We start from the raw sequence: 12,723 nt of genomic DNA, 5'->3' as shown, positions 1-12,723 counted from the left end.
CATGGCGGAGCGAGGAGCGGGATGAGATGACCCCTCTTTATTCTCTGTTAGCGCAGCAGGTCAACGAACCAACAGCAGACTGCATCGCCTCCTCATTGATTGACCTGTCAGAGCACGTCAAACACACACCCGCAGACAGACTAAGCCCCGCTGCTGCACACCAACACAAGGACACACAAATCTTCCTCCTCATACTACAAGACAAACAGGAGAAGCTGCTCCTGACCTCCCGCCGGCCCGGCTGCAGGGTTCACAGGCTGATTTATCTGACATCCTGACAGGTGAGTCAGAATAGATTAGTTCAGGTAACAGTCACATAATTATCAGGATTGCCCCATGCAGAATGTTTGACCCTGTGCGGATTTTACACGTGTGGGTGGTTCACAGCTGGTATCGATCTGCGCTGCAACTTATTGTAACATCTTTACTAGTGAGGCTGAGCAGGTCAACGCTTTCCTTGTGGATTCTATGTGGGAAAAAAAAGAGATTAAATATTAATGATGTCAGATTTGGCTGAAAACTCCATGTGTATCCTTGCCAGGAGATGGACCCACACCACTCTGCTGCATCTTAAATATGCAAATATGGCCCAGGTCACCATCATTGAAAAGAAAAGCTGATTGGCTACAACCATGAATGATTGACAGGTTTACAGCCAATGAGAGCTCTTGTTATTGCCTAGTGGTCTTTCAGGTGGGAGCGCTTGATCTACTGCGAGGGCTGTCCAGGTGTAGAAACTAAACAGAACCATGGTGGGGACTCCACCACATGAAGGCAGGAAGCTAAAGAAAACAAGCGTACCCAAACACATCAACACTAAGATGGCCGACAGTGGAATTAGAAGCCATGTAAGAGCTTTTACAACTTGGAATACTTTTATATGTTTGCTACATTTCGATCAGCGGACACTTGTGGACTAAAAGGCATCAATAATGGAAGAATGGATTTCTAATCAGAGTTCAGTACAGCATTAGAGGTAGGGAGCCGCCATTTTTCTACATTGCTTGTAATTGGTTTTTATTGTGTCTGCATATTGAACTTGTGTTTGTGGATAATGTATTTTGTTTGTTTGTTGTTTTTAATGCACACTGCTAAGTACCTTTGAACCGTGCGCAGCTGCAGTGGAGACCCCATGGATAAGAACAGGATATTATCTGGAATCTATGAAAAAAAACATTTTTGAAGAGATGAAGTACCACTTCACATTATGTTAGATATATTTAATAATCAAATCAAAAGATACATTTGAAAAGGCTATGGAAGAAATGTTGAAAATCTATCTGGCAACACCTTTGGTCACAGTCCTGTCCTTGGGAGGAGATGTAGGAGAGGCGGCTGTATGCTCTCCTATTATGTGACTGGCATTAACAGTAAATGTCCCCTGAAAGTTACAATGAACCATTCCCAGACTCACAAATTAGTCTGCATATTTCCTTTTTTTTGCTAAATGGCACTAAGTATTGAGGGAGGAAAAACAAATGTATTTCTTAACATGAACGTGTACTAGGATGAGATGTTTTTGTCACATTGTGGACAGAAATGCAAGGCCACTGCTGAAAATTCGTTATATGACTCATTTATTGTCTAGAAAGGGGCTTTTATTTTTCAGAGAGATTTCACAGAAAGCATGAATGTTTGGACTGAAAAAACGACACAGCCACTGTGACTTCCCCCACTGGCCCACATGGCCCATGAACGGGACTGCGTTGTAAAAGGATGAGAGGTGACATCTCATCCCAAAGTCTTTGTCTCTAGCTCGGGACTGGTGGCACATTTTTGTCCTCATAGGAGTGTCCACTGTCTTCAAGGTCTAGATGGATGGCTGAGTCCTGGTCTCAGGAACTGGCTTTCCTGTGCTGTGCCGTCTGATTGAAACTCTTAGATATAACTTGACCGTGAAGGAGGGTCTTCACAGACATTATGCTACGTCCACAGCCTATGCATAGCCTACTTTATTGCTCAAAATGCGTCCAGAATTTACAAAATAAAAGCATCACGCAGAATTACAGAAGGCTCTGAACTAGTGTTTTACACCATAAAATTCAATTGAAGTCGTTTTTTTCATAGACTCCCATGCTGACCCTGGAGTCGCCCTCTTCTGGCCATAAGAAACAATGCAGGTGCAAGTGGTGCATGTTAAGAACTCTGCAACCATTCATCAAAACAGACATAAATCACCCATAAGGTACACTAGCATAAAGTTACACTAATGACATCATTAATTATAATAATGGATGATTTAGCATCCCTACTTATCTTCAGAAAACACTTGGCTTCTACTTTTCTAGACATCATAATTTAAAGTCTATACATCATTTACCAAAAAAAAAAAGTAAACACGAAGTAGAGTAGAAGAGTCTTGTATCAAGTGTTTTATTATGTTAGAGATCCATGAGAGGGGCCATCAGGAAACAGTCCATCATTACATAAAGATACGGAGATCTGTAAAAGCTGGACCTCTTGAAGACCACCCCCACCAGGGGCTGAAAAAGACCTGGAGTCTCCTCTGTTCGTCAGAGGTACCAGCCTCAGAAATCACTGATTACCAGCCCCTCAGGTTAGAGCCCACATCAGTGCTTCAGAGCCACATGTCAGCATCGACTGTGCATTATCAAATTACTGTGAAGAAATCAGTGCTGTGGAAGAAGCACTGAAAACAAGCGTGATTTGTGATTGACCAGTGGAAATTTTCTTAGTAAATAAAGCTATAGGTGGACCCTCTGTGATGTCAGCCGGAGGTTGCTGCTGGGTTATGTAGTACTGATAGCAACACAAACAGTAATCATTGTACATAAGTCCTCCATCTGCACAGGTGTTTCTAGGAGGGTTATCCCACGTCCTACTGATGCCCAGTGGCAGGTGATGTCAAATCAAATGCCAGTTTTGGTACTATTAACTTTTTTTTTACCTTGCATTAGTGGCCCTTAAATTTTAGAATTTGCTCTGAAGTTTTTCTACCCAAACTAATATTTCTGTTTTTTGTTGTCTAGCGATGCTCATTAAAGGACCTACTGATCATCATGCATTGGAGTTAAACAAGTGATGACAGCTGAGTGAATGCTGTAATAAAAACTATGTAAAGCTGCTATAGCTCTACCAAAAAAAGAAGGCAAACTTTCTTTTATTTACACTTTTTTGCTTACTTCATGAAACCAAACGTGTTATTTTATAGTCCTGATGTCCTCAGTAGAAATTGAGTATACGCAGCAGTGCTTATTGCCTCTCTCTGGGGGGGCTCTGTGGACACAGTCAGACCAGTCATCTATCTATCCGTACCATTTCTTCCTATGCTCCATCAGTGACTTTCATTTCCTCTGTGATGGCCTGAGGACGCAGCAGCAGACGTTCTCAGAAAATGCAGCAGGAAGGGAATGGCCCTAAGTCTGATTGGATATCCATCTAATGGCTGCTTTAGTGGACTATTGGACCACCTCTGGACACAGACAGGGAAGCACGCGGGGAGATGGCACGGGGTGTGCAGGCTGGAGTCCTGAAGCCTCTTCGAGTAATGCGTTTACTCAGAACGAGCCAAAGTGCTCTGCTTTGCGTAATAAGAATAAACAAATAGCCACAGCGCATTGGCTTTATTGTCTTACATCGATGTTGATTTATTCACAGCCACGGTGGGCATTGTATGCAGATTGCCTGATGCCCCTGCAGTGAACTCCACATCTAATCCTCTCGGAGAGTAACTGCGCTCTAGGGGAGGAGTGGGATCTCAGGAGAAATGAGAGTGAGTTCAAACAGTCAAGAGAACCACAAAACACACACACACACACACACACACACCATCAGGAAACTTTCCATAGAATTTACACCACAACTTGGCAGGTATGGAGTTTTGATATGATGAGCGTCATTTCAAAGAGGGGTCCTGAATGCTGAGCTGGGAGGCGATAATGTGTCCTCCTGTGTCAGTGAGACCACACCCCGGAGACAGCAGCTGCAGCTGACCGCATTACGGCTGGCCAGGGACAGAGATAACGGAGAGAAGCTCTGGGCCCATACTACTGCCTGAAATCAGATTGAGATTCCATTCTTACATTCAAATCACATTACGCTCCACAGCTATTCACGGAGTGGCTTTCTATCACTCACACACACGCACTGTCAACACCCTCCGGCCCTCTGTCCCTACTTACACCTGCACAGAGCTTCACATAATATGGCCGCGATGGAGCGGCTGCATTAGCCTGGATATCATCGTAGAAAACAACACATTAAACTCTTCTAACCAGCCTGGTCAGCAGCCCCCTGATCAAATCTTTAAACTTCTTCATGTGGAAGGGAACAAACAGTCCATGTCCAGGCAATTTATTTCCCATTAAACCCTCACCAAAAAGTGGACTGACATGTTTGATTTATGAGCGCAACAATAAACACTTTGCTTCCATGAGTGGAATCTGAAATATTAATCTGAAGATACCGGATTGGGAATTAGGGATTGTGCGGTAGGCAGGCTGAGAAAAAACCCCCTGACGTTTTCTTGGTGTGAAATGCTCTGTGATCGAATCCCCTACAGTCTTCATATTTTCTACATTTCCACACAAACCAGGAGTCTCGAGAGGTTACCGTCTTCCTTACGGGGGACCTGACTGATCGAGTCTCGATCTTCCTTTGGCTTGTTTCATGTATCCACTGAGCTCTTCTAAGAAAACTTCGTGGTGGTTTGTGAAATCACTCTAAGCTTCCAAGTCAGCGATCGTCCAAAAGATATTCAATCCAAATTCTGTATAAATGAGACCCGGCTCTGCTCCCAGTCCTCTCTCTATGAGCCTACAGATCACCCTCACACATGGCTCCCGTTGTGTTTATGGATGGGGGGGGGTCACATAATCAAGAAGGAGGAGTTTAATTTTTCTTTATTCAGGATGCGTTTCCTCATTTACTGCAAAGTTTAACCAGCTCAGGGGAACCTGTAATGATATAAGCATTAGTGCAAATATATGCACTATAATGCTCATCCAGCTGTGAGAAAGTTTAATTTTAAAGAGCGAATCACTGGTGTGTGTGATGCTGCTGCTGTTGTTCTGCTCCTTGGGGATTCTGATTAGAAAGTTGAGATTTTTTTTTTCTTTTAAAAAATAACGCAGCAGTCTCTTAAACTCCAGCCACACTTCTTCTTCTTCTTCTTCTTCTGAGTAGCTCCTTAAAGCCCCCGTTAAAAGCCAGTCAGTCCCCGCAGACCTTCATGTCCAAATGCTCAACTCTACAGCAGGAATAAGCATCTTGACATATGGTACAGTCAGTGTTGGGGAGTAACAGATTACATGTACCGTTGTTATTAGAATACAAAAAAATAGTAACTGTATTCCATTACAGTTACAGTGTAAAGACGTGGTAATCTGAATACAGTTACATTTCTAAAATCAGTGGGTTACACAACGGTGTGTTTTTTCACTCTACTAGATGAAACGAGTCACATAAAAATCATCGTCTTCTTACAACAAAGATCCTGTTTACGGCAGATGTCTGACTCCTTATCGCTGGTCTCACTGTGTGAGCATATACGAGTGTATGACGGTGAATAGTCAGTGAGAGCTCTTACCGTCAATACAACATCTTTGATCAAAGCTAAAGTTTTTGGTTCATGTCGGCAAACTGGACAGAAAGCTGCATGAAGCGGGGGACAGAGAGGACAGAGAGGACAGAGCAGCCGGACTGATGGGGGTCAGAGTCTGAGGATGGAGCGCTGCGTGCTCAATGCTCCTCAGTCATGATGCCGGTACACTGTGAGCGTCACTTGAAGGAGTGAACTAGTTAGCTGTTAGCTGCTAGCTAACTCCGTCCAAAACATTTAAGTACGAACGTGTCCCTTGCAGTCAGCTGGTTTTGGTAAAATGAGTGTGTTTCATGGTCGTATTCAACTATTTTTTTTGTGTGTGTAAAATGACTTTGGGTTACGTTGTTTAAAACCTCACGTTCTGTTTCTGTTTCTCTAGAATAACCAATAACACTGAATGCAGTCAGCTGGAACAGTCTGGACATTTTCTATTGAATGTTTTATAGCGTCCTCTGTAGTCAGCAGGGGCTGATTGTTGCACTCAGTGAGTAATCCAAGTATTCAGAATACGATACTCAGACTGAGGAATGTAACACATTACATTAGGTTTGAGGGCATGTAATCTGTATTCTGTAACTGAAGACTTTTTAAAAGTATTCTTCCCAACACTGAGTACAATGAATACTGGTCCCCATAGCTCACCTGCTTAAAGCATATTTAGGCTGAAACACCTTCAACCCCATTTGCATCTGAGCACGTCAGTATGTTTTTCTGGCTTGCCGTGTGGTGCTAAGCATGCAGCCGCCTCCTGGATGCAGCACTGATGTGAACAGCGGGCGAACCAAACCGCTGATGCCTGCTGGCCGTAAACACCAAAACAACAAGCTTAAAGTTGCCAGAGCGTTCACAGACAGCAGAGGCGATAAAATCCAAACAACCGAGCAAATCCTTCCACCTGATAGAAACGCTGAAAGCAGCGCAGCTTTTACCTTGGTAATTCTCTCTTCTTTATTCCCTCAGAACTTGAACACAACTTTGACCGTTGCTATCAATGTAATAACTAAAAGACTTCTGCTATTATATTGCTTTTTTTTCTCTGAATCCATTGAGATAATGAATGAACATTTTCCAACCTAACATCACACTTGTGTTTAAAATCCACCACCGGGTCAGGTGGTTTTTTTTCAGTCACTTTAAGGCAATTAACCTGTACTCTTCTGATTCTAACTGTTCTTTTACAGCCACTTAACTGCAGCCTTATGAATGGCAAAACTTTATATATGGCCATTACTGTCCAGGTTTCTAACCCTGGGCTCACTCTGCTTGATTAGAAATAGGGACCATGTCACAGGAAGTGTTCTCTCTCTCTCTCTCTCTGCTTCACCAGTTTGTAAGAGGTAGAACCGCTGATGAGTCAATGGTGTGAGGCTGTAAGGTCAGGCTACGAGGTTCTTCTACAAGGATTATAATCTATGATCTTATTTTTTTAAAGGTGAAACAGCACCAGGCTTTCACTTAACATTAAAGAGCTCCCTGTGCTTCACGAAGTCCAAGCAGCCAAGTGGACCGGCTATACCGGCCGAGCGTGGCTGTAATGGATGGACGCTTGGCATGCTCCGTGTGTGCGCCTGGCGATTTGTAGAATCCATAAAAAAAAGATGTTGAGGTAATTATGTTTGTCATGATATACTGAAAGGAGGAATCGGCAGCCTAATCAGAACGGCTGACAGCTGTAGCATGCAGATGCTATCAGACCTCTTGTCCACGGTGATAAAACGAACGCGGGTCATTTTAACAGGTAACAGCTGTTCATAGCTAATTTGTTCAATTATGCGCAGGGAATGTAGGCGGAGGTTGATTCGCTGCCCTGAGGGACCTCCTCTCTCCTCTCCCGCCTTTGCTTCCAGAGCATGCTGAGTAATGGAAATCCATATCCAGCAGAAAAAAACAGGCCCGAACACACGGCTCTGAGGTTCCTTTCACTTCACAGAGGACACATTCTGTGCTCACATAATTATCATTCAGAGTGATTGGAGCGTTTTAAACCATGCCTCTACCTCACCAAGAGGTCATGCTGTCCAGTACACATGAACGATGCATTATGGGATGATGGTGAGTTATGATGTTGTTGTTACCAATGACAGCTTGGTTAAGTTTTGATCGTTTTAAAGGTCGGGTAGGAGGTTTCCTTCTAATGCACTTTTTGTTAAATTAGTGTAACTTCTCTTTACAATCCGATAGCAACCGATTAGTTCGGCAGTTTCTCATTAAAACGAAGAATATGAATCATCTGAAGCTATAAAACATAAAAACATCAGCCAATCCTCCGGGTGGACCCTGTAGGAGTATTGGCTGGTTGTCACTCTCTTCCTGCTCTGTGCACCAGAGAGGTACGTGCATGATCGCCGAAGTCACAGACCGCAGCTCGTCCATGTGGTTGGAGGCGTGGCTTCAGGGTGAGCTCCGAGAGAAAGGGGCGTGTGTTTACTTTTTAAATCTGGCTGACTCTCACTGAGGTTTCTAAACCTCCTCCCCTACCTTTAATGCCATGAAGTTTCCCTGACAGCACATAGCCGCCAAGATACTGTTCTGTTGTCAGTCCACCCAGTGGAACCACTCCAACCAGTCAATCATCAGCTGGAAGAACCAGTTGGTTGGAGGTAGCATGACCTCAAAAAGCCTCAGTGTAATCTGAAATGCCTTTTTCTTTTTGTTAGAAAATCAGAAGGGGAGCGCAGCCGTGAACTGTCTTTGTGTTGTTTTCTCTAACAATCTGTTGAAGTGTGCAGCAGATAATTTAGTGCTGGTAGATACAACACTAATTAGAGCTGATAATTACGCCTGTAGTTCAGTTCACCTCTTTGAAAATCTCTGCTTTCCAAGATCACTTTGAGATAGAAGCGAAATTTAGAAATAAATTTGCTTCCTACAAGCACACTATGTTCTCCACGCAGACGTATACACACACACACACACACACACACAGCAAGAACGCAGCAGCAGAGCGAGTATTTAAAAATGTTTCTGACTGTAATCCTAAACCAAACCTTTCAGCGCTGACAGCCAGGGAACATCGAGACAGAATGGATTCTTTTTTACCGACTTAAACATGAATACAGAAATGAGACTGACATTTCTGATTCTGTTAGATTACATGTAATCTCTGTATAAATTCAATGTGCAAATTCAGTCTTAGATAATTCAGTATTACGTACATAATACATACATAAAAAACAGAAATAGAGTGTAGCAAGAACCAGGGTGTATGATGGGAAAAACATGGTTTTGAGATTTCTTCCTTCATCTTTCAGCTCTGATGATGAGCAGCGTCCTTAAAGTCCATCCAGTTACCTATGATGACTTTAATCCCTCTAAAATAATACTCATCGGTTTTCATTTGGTCAGCATATTGATACTTGGCTTTGATTAGTTATCTTGACATTTTTAGGGCCCTCCTCCATCAGAACATCCATCTTCTTCCTCTGATACAGACGCCATTGTTAAAAAGAAACCTTCTGTATGCTGACAGAGAGAAAAATGTCAGAAACAAAAACCAACTCTGGCATCGACCTCTTTTAATCTTGTGCTGTGTGTGTTAGAGAAGCAGCTCGTCACACTTATGTTCTGTGAATACATTGTTCAGAGCAAGAAAGGAAAACAGTGTATAACTGGAGGTCTGACGGCGAGCGCTTTTCCCACACACACTGGGATGAGTTCGTGTTGTGTATTTATTAAAAAAGAAGCATTAATAAATATCTGTGGAACCCAGTGTGTTCCCACAGTCAGTGCATCTGCAGATAAACTCCCCTGAATCAGACACTACGCTGCCCGCTCTGGAAAGTCCTGGCTTCAGTGTTCAAATTAGTAAATTGCAAACAAAGCAGGAGAAAATCAACTTATTGTCCTAGACCTGTAAGCTCATGTAAGATCTCCTCTTTCAGCACTCTCCAACAAAAAAGGCCTCATTAATGCTAAGCTGTGTTAGCAAGCTAGCATTTTATTTCATTCTTCATTCTCAAAAATTCCACTAAGGCCTCGTCCCATTACAGCTAGTAACCGCGTCATGTAGTGAAGTATTAGTTTGTGCACCATGACACATTTTTCTTTTTTTTCCCATGACAGGCACATTGATAGTAATTTGTTTCATGATGGCTTTTAATTGGAATTTAATTAGAATATTGTTGAATGTGGATGACACTGTTTTTCAGTGTCTAAGTTAAAACAGGATGGAGGTGACGTTTGTGATGTCATGAAGCACTTGACTTAAAGGAGGCAGTGACAGGGCCGTAGCACTGTGTGCTGTGTCCTGATGCTGACTTATACAATGTTGTGTGTGTGTGCGTATTTTTTTTTTTAAAAAGACAATTTCACACAAAAAACATGGACAATTGATGTCAGTGTAGCCAGCTAGAGCTAGATCTAATGGGATCAGATTAGGCTGCTGGTACATATTCATTTTTTTCTTTTTTGACCAAAGCTAGTTTAGCTTAGCATTTATTCTGTGTTACTGTGTGTAAACTGCTGTTGCTGCCAGAAGGGGGAGACAAATATTCAACATTGTACACTGCTCAAAAAAATAAAGGGAACACTTAAACAACACAGTGTAGCTCCAAGTCAGTCACACTCCTGTGAAGTCAGCCTGTCCAGTTTGGATCAACACTGACTGTGGATCAGGTTCAGCTGCTGTTGGTCAAATGGAACAGACAACAGGTGGAAATGAGAGGCAGTGATCAAGACAGCCCTATAAAGCAGAGGTTCTGCAGCTGCTGACCACAGACCTGCTCTCATCCTTTCTGCCTGATGTTTGATCACTTTTGCATTTTGTCAGTGCTCTCACCCCTAGAGGTAGCATGAGCATCAATGAGAGCTGTGTCTGTCAGCACAGTGTCCAGAGCATGGAGGAGATACCAGGAGACAGGCCAGGACACCAGGAGACGTGGATCAGCCATGGGTTAATAAGTTTGATTTACATTGATCATCTTTATGTTATTTTGTCCTCAACATATTCCATTATATATAATGAATGAAGATTTTCAACTTTCATTCACTGAGACCTGGGAGGTGTTATTTTATTTTCCCTTTATTTTCTTGAGCAGTGTAGTTTTGACTCTGTTGACCCCCTCATCTGGTGCCTTCATCGGGTCAGATGCTCCAGTTTATGATCAAATACCTACTGATGCAAACATGCTACATGCTAAAAGTTACATCTGCTAACCATGAGCGTGCTAGCATTTCACTGTGCGTGACGTAGCTCGTGAGCCATCACAACTCTTGCAGAAGTTTCAAAGTGCATTTTTTAATGAACGTGGTGTGTAATCGCCCAGGACAGGTGTCTGCTATATTTAAACCACATGCAGGACTGTGCAAGTGGAGCACAAAGGCTCGCCTCGCTCGCCATGTTTTTTCTTTTAAGAATATATCCTGCACTTCTTGAATATATCAAAAGATGTGAAATATATTCACCCATCTTCATAGCTGTCAGTCAAAGACATTATCCTGTGAGCAGCCAGCAGCCTCTCATTATGCAAAATCAAACACGGCGGTGGAATTGAGTTTGGTGTCCCAGAGTAACATAAGCAAATATAGCCTGACAACTCATATTGGAGAAGACTTAGAAGTCTGCCTATGCCCGGATATGGAGACAACCAAGACAATGGTTTGGGCAACTTCAGGCATGACATACCTTGTCTGCAGAGGGAAGAGAACAAACAACGTTCTAAGCCTCAAATCCAGCAAATCTGAAAGAATACAAGGAAGTGCTTTGGTGTGATCCAGCGGAGATGTCCATCTGTGTGTGTGTGTGTGTGTGTATAAAGATTCTTCCAAGCAGCAGTACTTGCATTCAAATCATTTTGCAGCAGTTCTGCCCTTAGAAACTAAAGTTTGTTATTAATATGCCACATTTCTTTAATTGTCAGCCTGGAACACATGGTGATTAAAGGATATGAAACCCAGGTCATACAAGCTACACTGAGACATCACAGAAATACTGCCAACTCTACTGCATATTAGGTCTAATGTGGTGCAGCAGTGCCCCCCTGTGGAGCTTTCCAGGTACAGCACATTGAGGGACAGATTTTTTTTATCCATTCTGCTGCATCTTTCCCTGAATGTGAACACTTCAGTTCATCACATTCACATATCCTATACTCATAAAATGTCACAGCAGCAGGTGAATCATGACAACGGGATTTTGTAACTATTGTACCGTGAAGAGCTTCATCCATTCTGTCCCATATCTCATAAATATGACTGTTGTAGGCTGAGGCGTCGTTTCTGTGATAAGACGGAGAACAGAGTGATTCAGGGTTGATTTGTCAAGGGGCAGAGAGGGAGGATCCGTTCATGGAGAAGTGTGCTAACTGTACGAGTCATGTGTTTGGAAAAGCTAGAACTTTGTTCTTCACTACAGTCCACCCCTGCACTTACACACATTATTCAGGTGTTGTGAAGTAAACATCTTGGTAGAAGGTGGCGAGCATCATCCTAAAGAAGAGAGTGTACAGTAGGAGACTGTAGCTGAATCATTGGTGGGATGTCTTGTGCTTAATAACACTCAAAGACGCATTATTCATTCACACAGAGCAGTGGTAAACTACAGATGTAGCCACAGGGGGAGACTGACGGAGACAACCACTGCTGATTCATTCATACACATTCATACACCAGTGAGTGCACAGTGTGCCTTGCCCAAGGACACACAACAATGACTAGGGCAGCGCTGGGATCGAACCGCCAACCTTCCGATATTTGGACGACCCTGCTCTACCACTGAGCCACTGCTGCCCAATAATATTGTTGATTTGTCCCCTGGTTGTCTCAGAGGTCAGTGTATCAGACGCCTGTCTCTGTGTGATCTTCCCAGCAGCCTTCAGTCTGCGTCGTCACCTGCACCCCTCACCTGTTTGGCTTTGTTGGCTGTTGAGTTCTCCTATTAAAGGACAAACTCCTCATAGACCTTGGCCCAACCAGTTTCAGAATCCAGCATGCTGACTCTTTGCTCATTTGAAGTTTCTTGTGCGTGGACAGTTTCCAGTCTGCCACCTAGACCTTGTCTGTGGCCTCCTGTGTGTCGACGGACGGTGATTGGCTTCCATGCTTTCTCTGTCATATTTGAATTCAGCTGGCCTGACGGCCACAGTGTGATGTTGTGATCATGTCCTCATGGACATCCTTGAGCGATGAGACCTTGAGACCAAAGCCTGACTGCAGGCAGGCCG

This window comes from Parambassis ranga, chromosome 7 (genome assembly GCF_900634625.1).
Source record: "Parambassis ranga chromosome 7, fParRan2.1, whole genome shotgun sequence".
NCBI lineage: Eukaryota > Metazoa > Chordata > Actinopteri > Ambassidae > Parambassis > Parambassis ranga.
The sequence above is the reverse complement of the archived record's forward strand: the minus strand, read 5'-3'. Positions refer to the sequence as shown.